This window comes from Anas platyrhynchos, chromosome 3 (genome assembly GCF_047663525.1).
Source record: "Anas platyrhynchos isolate ZD024472 breed Pekin duck chromosome 3, IASCAAS_PekinDuck_T2T, whole genome shotgun sequence".
Lineage (NCBI taxonomy): Eukaryota > Metazoa > Chordata > Aves > Anseriformes > Anatidae > Anas > Anas platyrhynchos.
Genome location: NC_092589.1, coordinates 12,554,661 through 12,570,391, shown reverse-complemented (window position 1 = coordinate 12,570,391; position 15,731 = coordinate 12,554,661). Strand labels below are relative to the sequence as shown.

At 45.9% G+C, this 15,731-nt stretch overlaps 1 long non-coding RNA gene across 2 annotated transcripts in view; it reads left to right on the top strand.

Annotated features, from left to right (window-relative positions):
* The window catches only part of LOC106016655 (uncharacterized), a 273,558-nt gene that overhangs the window by 177,578 nt on the left and 80,249 nt on the right, over window positions 1–15,731 (top strand). For both annotated transcript variants that reach the window (XR_011807999.1, XR_003496081.3), the window contains exon 5: window positions 8,229–8,403. This is a non-coding gene — a long non-coding RNA (uncharacterized lncRNA). The remainder of the gene's footprint in view (window positions 1–8,228; window positions 8,404–15,731) is intronic.

The window sequence follows — 15,731 nt, the reverse complement described above, 5'->3', positions numbered from 1 at the left end:
AAGACCATGCATTATCCCTCAGGCAGTTCCACTATCAGCCTAACTGATTTCTTATCAGAACTTGAAGAAAAAAGTTTCAAAACTAGTTCATGAAACCTTAAAAAGCACAGCTTTTTTTTTTTTTTTTTTTAATGCTTAGCTTAATTTTGAAATGCAATAATGCAATATCCATTAGTTTCTTTTCTCTCTTTTTTTTTTTTTTTTTTTTTCCCACCAAATGAATTTATAAGGGGGACTCTGAAATGTTTTTTAGAAAATGATAAATGTAGATTGGTAACTTGATTTTCTGAGGTTTTGTTTTTACATTTTATACAATAATATATCATTATAGAATTGTAAGAAATAAATTGATTTTTAAATGGAAAATTCCAGCTCTTTCATTTCAAAATATTTGGCTATTTTGAACTGTTCCCCTTATTGTTTCTTTTTCCTACAAGAACACTTCAGCAAATATTGCTTGAATTTGTGAAGGATTTTGATTGTGACTGCCTCTAACTGTTCCCTCAAAGTTTTCCCAGCCATCTCCCATTAATTTCATAGCTCTTTATTCAGCTTCGCCAAATCCTCCTGCATCAAGTTTTGCTTCCGTGGCATTTTTCACAGCCACCTTCCCTAAAGTTTTGGGGAAAAAAGGAATTCTTGTCCCTTCCCGTGTCCCGCTGTTGTGTTTTCTCAGGTTGGTGAACGAGGTACGATGCAAATCGTTTTAGGAAACTTGCACTTGCCCTTGCCGTGGCCAACAATAGGTGCCCAGCTGGCTCTGTGTGAAATGCACGCTCTGCTCTTGGGCGCTTTGCTAAACCCTCCTCTCCTCCTCATCGGCATGCAGCGACTTTCTCCGTGGCTTTTGAAGTCTGCATGCTAAAGGCAAGGAGTGGTGGTGGCAGCGCGGAGCTGTGGGAAGTGTCAGTGTGGGTTACCTTCGGCGTTAGCTAGATGGTGCTAAAGAATTTTTGCTTGTCGTCGCTAAGGAGAGCGTTTGAGCGCAGTCCTTCTTGCGCTTCCTGGGCTTGCAATTCAAAAACGATGCTTTTGCTCTGGCCTGAACGTAGCGTAAGCAACAAGCAATGCATGCAAGGAGTTAAAACCAGCAAAAGACCCGCTCCAGGGCGCTCTGGGTGTAGGCCTGTTGGTTTTGATGACTTCAGTGCACTGTGGATCAGCCCCAGGAGCCTTGCAGGTACTTTGAGGTAGAAGAGGTTTTGCCCGTGGAGGACTCCCTCTCCTGTGCCTATTTCCGACCTGCTGGAGCAGCGCTGGGCTTCCAGCAGCCGTCAGGTGCCTCGTGTGCCACTCTCACAGAGCCCACCTTGAAAGAAGAAAAATGTCCTCCTGCCTCTCAGAGCCCTCTCCTTCAGCAGTTTGCAAAATTTTGGAAGCGAATAATTTAGGAAACAAACAAAACACCGCCCCTCCGCCTTGCTGTAAGCACTCGGAGCCCAGGTTTCCTTGCTTGCTGAGTGCTGCTGTTTCAGATTAGCAGAGTCCTGGCTCCGATAAATACTAACAAAGTGTAACGAATGATCAAAGCTGCATTTACAACCCAATGAGCTTGAAATGATTGATCTGGATGACATAATAATGATAACCAGTGAGATGAGGCATGCAGGACTACCCCTCCAGGTACTGGGAGAAAGGAGCAGGTATTAAAAATGACTCTGCTTCTTAGGTCATCAGGTTACTGCCATCCTGATACGCGGCAGACAAATGCAAGACCCTCACTTTGCTCAAGAAGAGCCCTGCAGCTGCTTTGGACAGTTCACATCCCTTTGATAGTAATTCATTCTTTCTGTGCAGATTACAAAGGTTGGCTGATGACCCAGTCGGTAAAGACCGAGTCATTCCTGACCCGTCCCTGTGCTGTCAGGGATCTGAGCCTCGTGCCTTAGCTCAAAGCCTGGTGGAAGCTCAGATGTTGTTCTTTGCAAAGCCTGTGTGATGCCATAGTCAGAGACGTGAAAGGATTTGGGAGTGTTGTGGGCATGGGCTGTCTGAAGGTTTCCTGTCATCTCCCAGAAGATTGACTAGATGACTGACAAGAAGACAACTTCGCTGTACCATAGCTCCATCTTCTTTAGAGCCTGGCTGCCTCTAGCCCCTTGATACCTGCTTGTCTCCTTGTAACCTTCAGGATCGTGCTTCTGGAAGGCTTCCCCTTCCCCTGCAAAAGAGAATCTCCGAACTACTCACCTCAGGCCTGGCCGGTTGTGAGAGGTGAGAGAGAAGGAACCTTCCTCGCCACGCTCTCTTTTCTCATTTTTCTCTGTTTTTCAGTCCTTGACTGCAAAGTGTCTGGGTGCGTGGGATGCTCACATTCCTCCGCATGCCTTAAAGACAACTCACCCTGCTAAAAAATCAACAATACCTGCTGTTCATTTCTAGCAGGCTGCTTTTTTCCAGGTACCGACAAAATCCCTTGTGCCCCTAAAGCCACCAGCTCAGCGCTAAGGAAGACAGCTAATTTCTGCGTGTGGGAGATGCTCTCACAGCACCGGGGGCATGGAGGGAACAGCTTTGCTCTACAGACCTGGCCCCGATGTCACTCCCTTGGGGTTTACAGCAGCTGAGGATCTGGCACCTTTGGGGATGAATCCTCTGCTGCTGCTGCTCCATTAACACCCACCGACTTCTCCTCCTTCCTTTCCTTTTTTCTCCCAGAAGGTAAGGCAATCGGAATGAATCTGTTCGCCACAGCCCGAGGAGCATTAGCATTTTAAAAACACCAGGCTGAATCCTCAGCAGGATGTAAGTCAACAATAACACCTTTGAAGTCAAGACAGCTTTTCTCATTTACCATCTGAGCCTTTCTCAGTGTGACCCTCCGAGAGGATATTCGCCATACCTATGTTTGGAGGACAATTTCTCCAGGTTTCCCGTAAAGCTAACAAAGACGTGGTGTCAAAAAGTCCCTCCAGAAAGCAATAAAGGCATCAAATATGAATTGCCCTATGGAAAAAGCTCTATTTTCCCCCCATAGTCCCACCAGGGACCATGAAGCCCGTCCCAAGTTAAGCACCTGAAGCAAGGTGCTTGCAGCTCGGCCCGGTGGCATCCCGTGACCCAGCTTTGGGCACAAAGTGCAGGGTTAGTCCTTCCAGCTGTTCCTTGAGGAGTCCTCAGAGCAGCTCCATCTGGCTGTCCAACCCGAAAAAAAACCAACATTAGGAACAACAAGTAGGACTGACAAGTATATGGACAGGCGTGAGCGCTTTTCTAAAGGTTTCTGCACTACCCCAAAATCCTTTTACCCAAACAGCGTTACCGCATACGACGGTTGACCTCGGACTCGGTGCTCTGAGCAGTGAGTTCAATTAGGTGTAATGCGTTCAACGTTTAAATAGTTAACAGTAAGCAAAGGCCTTCCGAAGCGGAGGGGGACGACTACATGTGCGTCTGCTGAAGTTGTCAGGCAACGATGGAAAAAAAAAAAAAATCTCTCTAATTGCTTCCAGACAATGCCTTTTGGATAGGGCTGTGCGAGAGTGAGGGGAGCTCATGCTCAGACAGAGGGGCTGCTCCGAGCCAGCGAGGAGGCTGCTGCAGCCCTGCCATCTCCCCCCAGCCCGCCCAACGGTGGAAAAAGGGCAGATCTGCCCCAAAACGCCCACGTCTCCGCCTCGCCGCAGCCCCATCACCAGCGGGATGCCCTTGGGAAGCTCAAAGCCCTGGGCCACCAGCCAGCAGGTCTCGGTCTGCTGCTGACATTGTTGGGGACCGAGGGCTTGTCCCGTGGCTTCCCTAACTCTGTTCTCCTGGCCGGTGAAATCTGAGAGAGGTGGGAGCTGCTGAGGGCCAGGGCTCCTTCGTTCGCCCACATCCCGCAGCAGCAAGTGGCATCATCACGTGGACACGCAGATAAATTCCCGCAGCTCGAGGCGTGTCCTTAGCTGGGAGCATAACCCCACCACGTATCCTCCTGCCCTGCTATCTCGCGCGTTGTTTTCTGGAGCCTGTCCATCGCGGTGTTGGCGGAAAATGGGATTCGCATACTTCTGCTGCAATTGGAAAACAAAAAGCAGAAGGAGCTGGGAGAGACAGCAGCAGAGAGCACTGAGGAAACTTCCCTGGCTGCAGTGTTAACAGCCAGTGCCAGAACCGAGGGAGGAGTAATAAGGTCATATATTCTGTGATGACAAGTGGGAGAGCTTCTACTTGAACTACCAGGACTCAGCTCAGGCGAGCCCTGCCACCAGCCCAGCCCCAGCTCTGACAGACCGGCCTCCAAGATGACTTTTCAGGAAAGCCCAGTTCCTGAAGAAGCGTAGGAAAAACCGAGGTGGAAAGGCAAACAAAGCACTGAACTCTTATTAAATCCACTAGCAGCTCTCCTCAGCCTCCAGTGGCTCCAGCCGTGTGACGGGCACAGCCCCCGGCCCTGCACTCCGCGCTGCTTTGGCTCAGCCCCAGGCGATCCTTTATCAGACTTCCCTGATATTTAAGTGCTGGGCATTAAAATGAAAGCTTCGTCTTAGTTCACTGTTGCGTGAGGAGGTATTATTGAGGTTATTTGTCTCTGGGAAGATCTGTATTGGCCCTTGTCAGTCCATGCTGAAGATATTTATCTTTCTACTAGCCCAGGTGATTGATTGTGTCCAGTCGATACTGTCCTATGCCAATGTCTTGTTCTGTCTTAGTCGTGTTTTTTTTTTTTTTAATCTCACTGTATAGTTGAAACCACTTAAATATTTTATTGCAGAAAATGCAGGCTCAGCATGTAAATTTAGCAGCTGAACTATATTTATATCCATGCAAATACACATACTTTTACAGACACGGGGCTTTTATTTTATCTAAACCGATTTGATACTAAGTGTTGGGATTGTTGTCGGATTGTTAACGGTATCTGTGAGCATCGTTTTATATCGGGACTTAAACAAGTCTCCCGTAAAGCAGCATTGTGGTTTCTTTCAGTTGGAAAGATCAGAGACTGCAATAAAAGGAGCCCGGAGAAATGGATGACCCTAACAGGAAAGAGATCCCCAGGAACATCTTGAGCGAATTCATCGCTGCATGTTGACATCCAGAGGAGGGATGGTCTCAGAAAGCCTCCTTTCATCGTCTATATAGCAGTTCTAGGCAAAGGCCCCTGAAAGTGATGTTGCTTAGGTTAACCTGAAGCTTTGTCTTTCTGATGGATTTGAGAATTTAGGTCACTGTCAACAGCCACTGCAGGGAAGACAGCGGAGGTGCAGGATATTTGTAAAGCACCACTCTTCAGCTAGAGCCTTCCCCACATGGCTGAGCTTGGGTAATTGAGTTTATGAGGACCCATCGTCTGTTTCAGCCTGAAGTCAGCTGGGTTAATTTAAGGCAGGGCTGACTAGCTGGCAGGGGAGAGCACTTCCAACCTACCCCAGCCATTACCGCGGCAGGCTGGCCTAAAGCCAGCGCGGAGCCTACAAGGAGTTGGAGTATATTTAGCTCCGTCTTGTTCCCTGCCCCCTCAACTCACGTGCCAACCCATGCCAGCTGCGACTCGAGTCTTCCTGGCCCCTCAGTGACACCCTCCCACCTTGGTTAGATCCACGCCGCTTGCTAGCGAGTTCCTTATCTTCCCCTGTGAAAATCTTGCTGTGCAGCGGGCTGGATCGGAGACCTTGGGCGAGCCGTCCCGATCCTCGACCTTGTTTTCCATCCCTGCAAAATAAAAGGGTAACTCCACGAGTCCCCTGGTGTCGCTGCGAGGCCTTCGTGCATGGCCCTGGTTCCTCTCGGAGGGCTTGGGAGGAGACTGCAGTGTTACAGCAAGGGCAGTCCTACTCTGAAATCTTTCTGCCGAGCATCAAAGTGCCCAGATTTGGAAGTTTTACCTGTTTTGAAGGGTGGGGAGGAGCAGATCTCAGCAGATTTCATCCATTTGCGACATAGCCTCACTTCACCTGCATTTTGAAACACTGCCATAGTTTCTTAATAACTGTTTAGCAACAATTGTTCTGAAAAGCACTCAGGATAGAGCTGGAAAAGGCTGTAAATATTCCATACAGCATCTAACATGTATTTGTAATGTTATTAAGACCAGTCAGCGAGGGACCAGGTGTTATTGCTCCAAGAAGGGACACGGCCCTGCTGTTACTGCAAAAAAAAACCAACATAGCCCTTAGAGTATTTAGGGAGAAGTGCTCCAGATTACAGCCTCCCCTAGCACACACACCCTTTTATAAGCGTGGAAGCTTCCTCCTCATCCATTCCAACTTTGGCTTCAGTTTGTTGTCTCCCAGAAATGTCAGGCAGCTTTATAGGATTTCCAGTTACAAACGGTACAAGTTTTAGCACATCTCACGGGCAAGGGAATATGATGTAGTTTATGATCTGATAAAAGTAAACCTGAGGGAGCTGTTCCTAGAAGTGCCACACAGGGTCAAGGATGAGATCACATCTGAGAAGGCAGCGGTAGTATCAAATACCTTTTGTAAAGCAATGACATCAAGGGGTTTTGAAAGCTGGCCTGGATTCAGCGGCCCTGATTGGCTCCCAGTGATGTCAACCATGTGCCTATAATGCCCGGTAAATGTCTCATTCTTCTTCCTTTTTAGGGATAATTGCCCCCTAATAACAGCAGCAAGTGACTTTGGGGCGCTCAGGGCGCACTCCGAGCTGGCGGTGATATGCTTTGAACAGCCAGAGTCAATGGGACCGAGGAGTAAGACCTGGGAGTTTTTGTCGGGCAAATTTTACCCGTTTGGCACCTTTCTCACCCCATTACAGCACACAGACGCATACACCTTTGAGGTTTGGGATCTTAACCTGCCTTTCCCGGGACTGGCAGAAGCCTCTGTTTCCAATGGTTTCTCTGCACGTCGGACATAAAAATGGAGTTTGGAAAATCCTGACTTTTGCCTAAGCCTGCCTATGGCAGGTCGGAAACCGGGTTCATTCCTGGGCATAAGGTAATTAGGTATTGCAGTGATGATGATGAATACCAAATAACCTTAATATGAGGAGCTCCACCAGGGGTATTGCTAGACAAGGATAACCGTGGTGTTACGCCTGACTCTTGCATAATCAGGAACATGGAGGGCTGAGGTTTTCGTAGACGTGCCCCACACATTCATAAATAACACGCACAAGCTCCCTGTTGCCTCGTATGCTGATGTGCCCTTGTATTACAGCTTGCTTTTGCAGTAAAAGCCCATTCTTTTAATAAAACGGCTTTGTGAAATAGAAAATTTCAATTATTTGGGATTTGATTCACTACCCGAGCAAAGAATGACATTATCAAGATGAATTCAGCAAGAGGGGGTTAAAAGGCTCTTAGAAGAACTAAGGGATGGCTGACAGCGCATGCAAAGAGTAGTCCAGAGGCCAGGAGACATCTCTTTTCACCACGTCATCTGCATGTGGCATAATCTGATTCTTTTGCAAGTGTATTAAATAAATTCTCATATGACCGGCACAACAACAGAGAGAGAGCACCTCAGAGCAGAGAGGGAAGGGTGCTGATATTTGAGGGACATGGTTGAAAAAAAAAAAAAAAAAGCACAACAGACTGATTGTAAACTTATTTTAAAATGTATTACTAATACATGAGTGTGGCCCTCTTGCTCCGCAATTGGTATTTTTGCAGGACTTGTGCGTTCGGGATATGAAATTACCCTACTTGACACCATCTTGGCCTCTAATCTGGGGGTGTTAGTTGAAGAAAGCACCTGGCTGGGGGCAGTTGCTCTGTGTAGACCCACCTGAAGCTGGTTGCAATCAGGGAGCCTTCAACGTGTCCCCAGGCATCTGTCCCACCTCGCAGCTATCTCAAATCTGTGCTGAAACGCCCCACCTGCTGCTGCCCTGCTAGTCTGCCGCGTCTCTGAGCTAATGCTCCTCACCTGGTGGGCACAGGAAAGAGACTACAACCTTCCAGAAAGCTTTTGCAGAGGGTTACGTAAGGACTGTGTTCCTCCTGGTGATCTGGTGCGTTCCCTTCTGCTGGGGCTGGAGGTTGTGCCCGGCTGGCTGCCGCATCCCGCTGCTGGTAATCCCTCTCGCTGACCCTGGGCTCGGGTTTGTTTGCTAAGCTGGGATCTGTAAGGCTGCAGTCTAACAATTCCACCACTTGTTCTAAATTAGTGGAGGGTGAGAATTAACAGATGGTGTCATTATCAAAAGCTGTTCGAGTGTTGAAACAACATAAATCCCACAAATACAGAAAAACAAATACAAACTGCAGTAATTTTTCCAATATCTGTTGAATAATAATCATGCTTTGCATTTATACTCTGCTTTTTGCTCTGCAGCTTTTGAAGTGATTCCAGTTCATACCTAAAGCTCAACCCGGAGTCAAGCACTGTGTTATCGACTCTCCTGAAGTCTGAGGTGTGGTCTGGTGTGTAAAGGCTTACATCAGGGAGCTGCGGGGGGACCCTGGCTTCTGCTCCTGGCTCTGCTGCTGCTTCAGCTGAATGCTCCTGGGTAAGTGACTTCACTTCTCCAGCCACGAGGTTCTAAACAGGCATGGTGATGTTTTGTTTCCCTTGCGAAGTGCTCTCTTTTCAGCAGAGAAGTGCTGTTTTGTGAGGTATGGATGTTATTATTGTTGCTGTTACTCTCGAAGAGCACGTGTTGCAGGTGCAGGGCATGAAATACCTGCTTTCAATGAGGACATCAGGTTTCTAGCTGATGCGTTTCTAAAAGCGTGATATTTTTGGACTGTCCTGGGGTACATGCCATAAAGCAAAGATGTTTTCATCGTTGAATCATAAAGATTTCTCAGGACCCTTGTGTTCTCTGCTTTCTGCATGTTGCATCTTCGTAGTGTGCCGGCATGTTTCCTTTGTCCTCCCTGTGCTCGTGCAGGTGCAACCGAGTGGCCATGCAGTTAATTTTACTAAATAAGTTTAGCAAGGACGTGGTATAATGAATAAACTTGAGCTCACTTTCTTGCACCCCCTACTTCAGGATTGCAAGAAGCAGTTGTGGGGTATTAAGGCTCTGCGTAACAGTGGGAATGGAGCCTGTCAATAAAATCAGCATATGGTTGTTGTGTTTCAGTTGCTCATTTCAGGAAATGTTTACGATATAAATAGTACTTGTTTTGTTTGGCCCAAAGGGTGCTTTTTTTCTGATAAATGTCTTGGAGAAGTGGATTTTCATAATAAATATTGAGTGAGGGGCTGGGAGAGGGGTACTTCAGGAGGGGAGACTCTCAAATTAATTGTGGGCAGTTCTAGCCCAAAAAAACAAGCTTGTGTATTTGTATGTGTGTGTAAGTTTTCTATGTTCATTCACACACGTGTGGCACTGGAGGGGACCCTTAGCATCGTTTGCTTGGTTTGTGTTAGTGAAGCGATTCAGGGTTTGTTCTCTGGTCTTCTGGGCAAATGTCACAGTATGGCACATATCTTTGTGGTCTAAAACTTTTCACCCCAAAACTTGACAAAACTTTTTAAGTATAAGCCAGGTGTCCTATAAACTGCATTCCTGTTGCACCTCGTGCTGCCTTAGCCATTCTCCTGGCAGAGGATGGGGCAGGGGGCAGCAGGACAGTGGCAGCCAGGGGATGGGGTTGCCCCCAGTGGGCATCGCTGCACCAAACCCCGCAGCGACTTCATCCAGGACTCAGAATTTGGTTGTCTCCCTTTATACGTCGGAGCATTAGGAGCGATGCTTATTTACTCCTTCGGTACTAGCCAGATGAAAAGAAGAAAGAAGAGGCTCCTTGAGGCTTTTCTAGCCTTGACACCATTTGAGGCTTTATAAATGTGGGTTTCAGCTGCGCTTGATGCAAGTTACTGAAAACTGGCAAACCAGCCTGTAAGCCAGCACAACACAACCACAAGTTTGGCAACAAACGACTGTTGCCAGATGCCTTTGCTGTTCCTTTAGCTTTCTATGGATTCGAGGCACTTCACTCTTTTTTGTTGTTGGAAATACTTTCAAAGTAGAACACAGTGTTTTGGGTTGTCTAGCCAAAGTTTAGCTGTCCTTTTGCATCTTTGCCAAACTTCCTGTTTTCAGCAAAAACAATTTATTATCTTACTGGTTCTTTAGACCTGAAAGGATTTGCAAGCACAAATAAACTTCTGTGTTTTTTTTCGTTCTTCATGGCCTTTCAAAGAATAAACTCACTTGCTTCCTCTCAATTATGTGGTCTATACTAGCAAAGAGAAGTATTTAACCTTTGGACTGCTAGCAAGAATCAGAAAACATTTTAATTATGCAAAAGTTTTGCACTCTGAACTTTTAAAGAAGGGATAATTATTTTTTTGCATTTGCTAGGAATCATTTTTTTTCAGGTGGTTGGGCAACAGTATCGATCTGCCACGTGCATGTTAAGGGAGCTTGGAGTGAGTTAAAACTTGAAGTCTTTTAAGAGATGTTTTTTTAAAGATTTTATTAATTGACGAGTGAGTGATGTATTCTGCTCAGGAACATTTTGTTCCTAGAGAATTATTATTGACAATCCCTGGCCGTGTTGTCACAAAATGGAAAATCTATGACAAGCCTGCAGAAGCCTTCCCGTTTAACGCCGCCACCAAATCAGATCTGTAAGTAAAAAACGAGGCAGGGAAGATGTGTGTTGGCTCCGTAGAGGGAAAACAACGTGTGGCTGCAAAGCAAAGCCCTGCTTCAAGGATATTGTCCAATTGCAGAGGAATCTTCTCTCTAAAAAATGAAACATTTATCAAAACAAAATAAAAAAATAAAGTATGTGGGGGTGAAAATCCTTGTCATTCTTACCTAATGCCATTGTAGGGTGAGGAGGGCGCTTACCAAAAGCGTGTTGGTAAAATGGACTTCAGCAGGAGTAGGTTTTCAGGGCAGGCAGTAGTAACTCAGCGTTAGACAGCTCTTTCTGCGTGTGCTTTCAGGAATTATTACACGTTACCTGCAACTGTTCGGAAGATGTTGAAGCCTATTTTTTTTGTACCGTACTTCAAAGGATTTGCAAATTCTTTGAAGGTGACTTAACATCTATTAAATGATTCTGAAAGGGGGGGAGGGGGGAATCCAAAGCCTTCCAAAAAAAAAGTTTAAAGGATATGTTTAATATTAGTGTTGGAAATGCGCTATAAATCCTCCAAGTTTATGTGTATCAATGTCTTTGAGATGGCATTTATCATAGCGAGGGGAGAAGGAACAACTTCTGGAGGAATGGATCTTTTTAGCGGTTTAATGTGTTCCTCTCTGTGTCGTAGGAAAAGAAACTAACATTTGAGCAGAACCCCCCCAGCTACCCAGAAATCCTTTACCAGTTGTGACTCCCTGACAGGCGCTATGTTGGCAGGATGCTGCTGTCGTTTTCATAAGGAAAACTGTACTTTTGGCTCTTTTTTATCAGTCTGTCTGTACTTTCAGCTAGGTAATAGGAAGACCTGCCTTCTCGCACATCAAGCAATATGTTTCAAAGCCTGAATAACAAAAGTAAAAATGCTGACGCTTTTTTTGGAGCCAGCACTTAGGAGAGTTTCGTGACAGGCCATCCATTAAGAAGGGTATCAAAATCTAAGATGTGCCAGGCAGAAAGATGCGGGTGGGACTTGCTGGCTGGGAAAGCATTTCTTTCAGGTGGATTTCAGCTTCTAGCTGCTGAACAAAACTCCTTGGGTTTGGGTTTTTCAAGATCTCTGTGTTTCTCCTTTCAAAGTGCGAGTGTTTAAAGAGATAGAGGAAATAATTTTTGATGCCATCAGCTTCAAAGAAACCAACTGTATTTAGTATCCTCAGCTTAATTTGCTAAATCATGCTGCTTCTGAAACATGTCGCAAAATTATTGTTCTCCAGGGAAATAATTACTATTCCTCTTACTAGTGCGGGGTGTGTGCGCGCATGTGTTTGTCAGCAGAGGAATTCAACCAGATGAATTTAAAGGAAGCCTTTTTTCAGTAACACTGAGTCGATATCCGAAAAAGAAAGGGATGCTTATCTATCGATTCTTGGAAAAACAGGACTGCATCTTACTGACAGGAAACGCTCCTTTGGTATGGTTTTCCTGGAAGCAAAATTAGTTTGTCCTGTAAGGGTATGCAGTTGAAATTGGGCTGGTGGATGTGAGCATCCACACAGTGGGTTTTCATCTTGCCACGAGGTAGCCATGGGATTTTGGCTTGTGGCGCTCATCGAGCGAGGCAGTGGCATTCAACATCTGGCAGGGCTGAGCCTGTGCAAAAAGCCTTGATTCTGGATACCCTAACCTAAACCATTCCCCGAAAGAAGGAATTTAATTGATGTGCGAGGGCTTTGTCAGAGGGAAATCTGTGGCGGGGAAGTTCTCCTGGCAGGAGAAGTGCCTGGCCTGAGACTGTGTGTGCTTCACAGGGAGGGATTTGGGTGGGATGCTGGAACAGAAAGGCACCCCCTGAGCTTCAGCACAGAGCACAAAACCCTCCTGGGGGGTTCTCAGGTGGCTACAACTGACAGAAGCTGCAGTTTGTGATGTTTATAATAAATAGGGGAGCTGTGCAGGTTGTGGTGTTTGGGACAGCCTTTTGGGACACAGCATAGCCCTCGGATGGGTGCTGCCTGCCCTGTGCTCCCCTGGGAAAGGTGAGGAGCAGGGCAATGCCTCCAGGAGCTTGCAGGCTGACCTGGCTCTTGGCTCCCAGCAGAAGTTTTGGACATGCTCAGCTGGCGGGCTGTGTTTGGCTCTTTCAGCGCCTATCCAGCGCTCCCAGTGAATCTGAGGGAATGCCTGTAAAAGTTCCTACATCTGTTTCCTTCCTGAAGCTCCGTAGGCAGCCTGTTGCTCTTTGCTTATGGCCTGTCAAGGGAGCGGGGAGAGAACACTGTATTGTATTTATTCAGTGTTTCTGGAACCTGTCCTGAGCTTTAAGCACCTCAGAAATGCTTACAACAAGCCATTAGCTAACACTGGATGCAGCAGCTTCACGTTTCGGTTCATCCCTTTTCCTGGAACTGAGCGTTAATTAAAAACCTTTCCCAAAGCACCTCGCCATGCCCACAGAAACCTGCACCTCCCCAAACTGCTCCGCTCCAAGGTTGCTGGAAGTGACCATGCAAGGGGCCACGGACCCAGCTGGGAGCAAAAAATACGTACCCTGGACAACACAAGCTCTACGGAATTAGGACTGGACTTGCATTTCACATTTGGGAGCTGTCAGGAGATGGTGTTCTCAGGTGCGTGTGTCTCTGCTCAGGTTTAATCCCCTCAGTGATGTGCTTCCATGCCAGGTTATCGGCTCCGGGCCGCAGGATTTCAGCCAAAGCAATTCCACAAAATAAGCTGGTGGAGCGGGGCTGGGGGAGAGGCTGGAACAGCAGTGTTTTGCAAGAGTAAAATAATAATAAGGAAACTTCTAAAAAGGAAAAAAATATATATATATAATAATTCTGGTGATCTTTTCTTTCAAACTGCGTGGCACGCCCTTGCTTTGGAGCAGAGGCATGAAAGCTGGCAACGAAGTGGCCTTTGTTTCAGGGATATGCCTTTTGCAGTTTCTGTCAAAATCCACCCAAATTTGGCAAAGCTGTCAGGCTTTTAACAAACTTAGTTCATGCATATTCAGCAGGAAGGAGTTGGATTTGAGCAGTGCGTAAGGCTCTCTGCCCAAAGAGCCTCCGAGCCTGCCTCCTCCCCAGGGAAGGAGCACCGCTGCCCACCTCTTTGGGGCTTGCAGAGGGTGGTGCATGCTGCTGCTAGGACACCTACACCTCTGGGTTAGCCCTCAACACTGCTGGGGGAAAGCCAAAAATAAAAAATACATGGTTTGGATGTAGATGAGAATAGCTGGGCAGGCATCTTGACGCCGGGAGCCTGGGGTTTGGTGGGAAGGTGGAGAGAGGGAGGGCTTGGGAAGGGGCTGGGGCTTTGGACTCTGTCTGGAAAGTCTGGGAATGAGGTTGGGGATGAGGCTGGAGCCTGGAGGGCCCTGGTTGTGGCTTGAGGAATGAGGCCTGGGGAGGAGAGAGACAAGAGTTGGGTCCAAGTGGATGCAGTTGGAGAGGGTCTGTCTGAGTGTTTGTTCTTGCTGTTCTTGCTATGAATTCAATCTGTGCTAAATCCCAGGTTAAACCTGTTTATTTAAAACAAAAACAAACACAAAAATGCCAAGTGCCAGACTGAAGGTTGCCTTGAAAGCTCAACCATTGCTGCCTTTTATCATGTCCTTCTTCCCATGTCAACACGTGTTCTGCATGAACTGGGATTTAAGATGTTTGGCCAGGCTCTCAGCTGAGGAGAACAGCTACAACTCTCTCGGTAATTCTGGATTTGTTTTTACAGACAGCTCGGTCCTATATGCATCTTCCCACCTCTGTTACTTCCTACTGTGGCTCGTAACTCTGAAGGGAATAAAGATGTGGTCTGCTACTCTCAGACCTGCAGGGAGACCGAGGTTACTTGTTAGTAGCCAAGAAGATCATTTCTGTCTTCCTCTGTACATTATCTTCATTTTATTCCGTTTTAAAATGCATCACTTGAAAGTCTAAAATATTTGACAGTTTGTAAATGTATTCAAACTACTGCAGCGTTTAGGAATGGTCAAATATTTAGCTATATGTTACGTACTGTCACATATATTTAATATATGTGCAAAAATGTCACCAGATAGAATAGTTATGTGGAAAATATTATAATAAATGTAAAAAATTGTCATCATCTACTGATGAAAATGACCCTAATTTATTTGGGCCACTGACATGCGTATATATCTTTGCTCTCACTCTTTATTCTGCAATTTTAATAAATAACTTAGTTTTATACTTGTTTCCATCATGTGCAATACCATGGGATGAGGTGGAACTCGAAATGCAAAAAGTATTAAGCAGAAGTTATTAGGTGCCTTTTATTTTTTCAAGTACGGTGAAGTTTGAACGAGTTGTATGAACATTCTTGTGTTTAAATGCCCTGGGACATCTTGGTATTTATGGGGGATTTTTTATTAGTTTCTTTGTGTATTTGCTGCTTTTCCCTGCTTTTTGCTTGTTTGTGGCTTTTTTTAGCATAGACTTTGAAGATAATATTTTACCTGGGATTTTGTATGAAATCTTGGATGAAGTTGGTAATGACAAACCAGCTGGTTTGGTGTGGTGTTTGGAGGTTCCTTTTCCTCTCTGTAATAGTGTTTTTTTTGAAGGCAGTAGGGTTGTGTTAACGTAAAACCATGTAACAGGTTGGCAATATGACTTAGCTGATAGACTGAAAGAGGGGGAATAGATTTCTTTTCCTTTTTCCTCCTGGGTTTCTCTAGTCCGTGCATGACTCCAGAGTGGCGTGGTTATGTCTTAAGGATGCAGTCCAACAAACATCCAAATATTCTTGCAGCTGCTGTGGAGCTCACGTGGGAGGTTGGTGAACTGTTCCTTCCAGGCCTTGGGACTTGAAATATCAGATACCCACGAATCTTCCTGAATGGGAAGGAGACTTAGGGCATTAATAGCAAAGTAAGTTTTATTTTGGTCTGGTAATTTCAGTGCCCTGATCATTTTTCAGCCCACCAGATTTAACCACCGTAGTAATGCGCTCCAAGATGTTCTGCACCAAATATTAATATCAGCGTTATTACAGCGTCAGCACTTCTCCAGTGTTAGCAGATATATTGTTTTCATTATATAAATCTAGTCCTCACACTCTCTGCTTTCCAGTTTAATTAATCCACTGTCACACGGCCATTGCCAAGAAACCTGTAGCTATTTATAGAAGAGCATTGTGTTTTCATACACAAAAGATAAATATGACTCGGAATGTTACAAACTGTGCTGCGAGCAGGATTAAAAAATGAAAAATTAATTTAACTCAATATTAGAAGTTATAGGCTGCCTTCAATGCTTTTTGTCATATG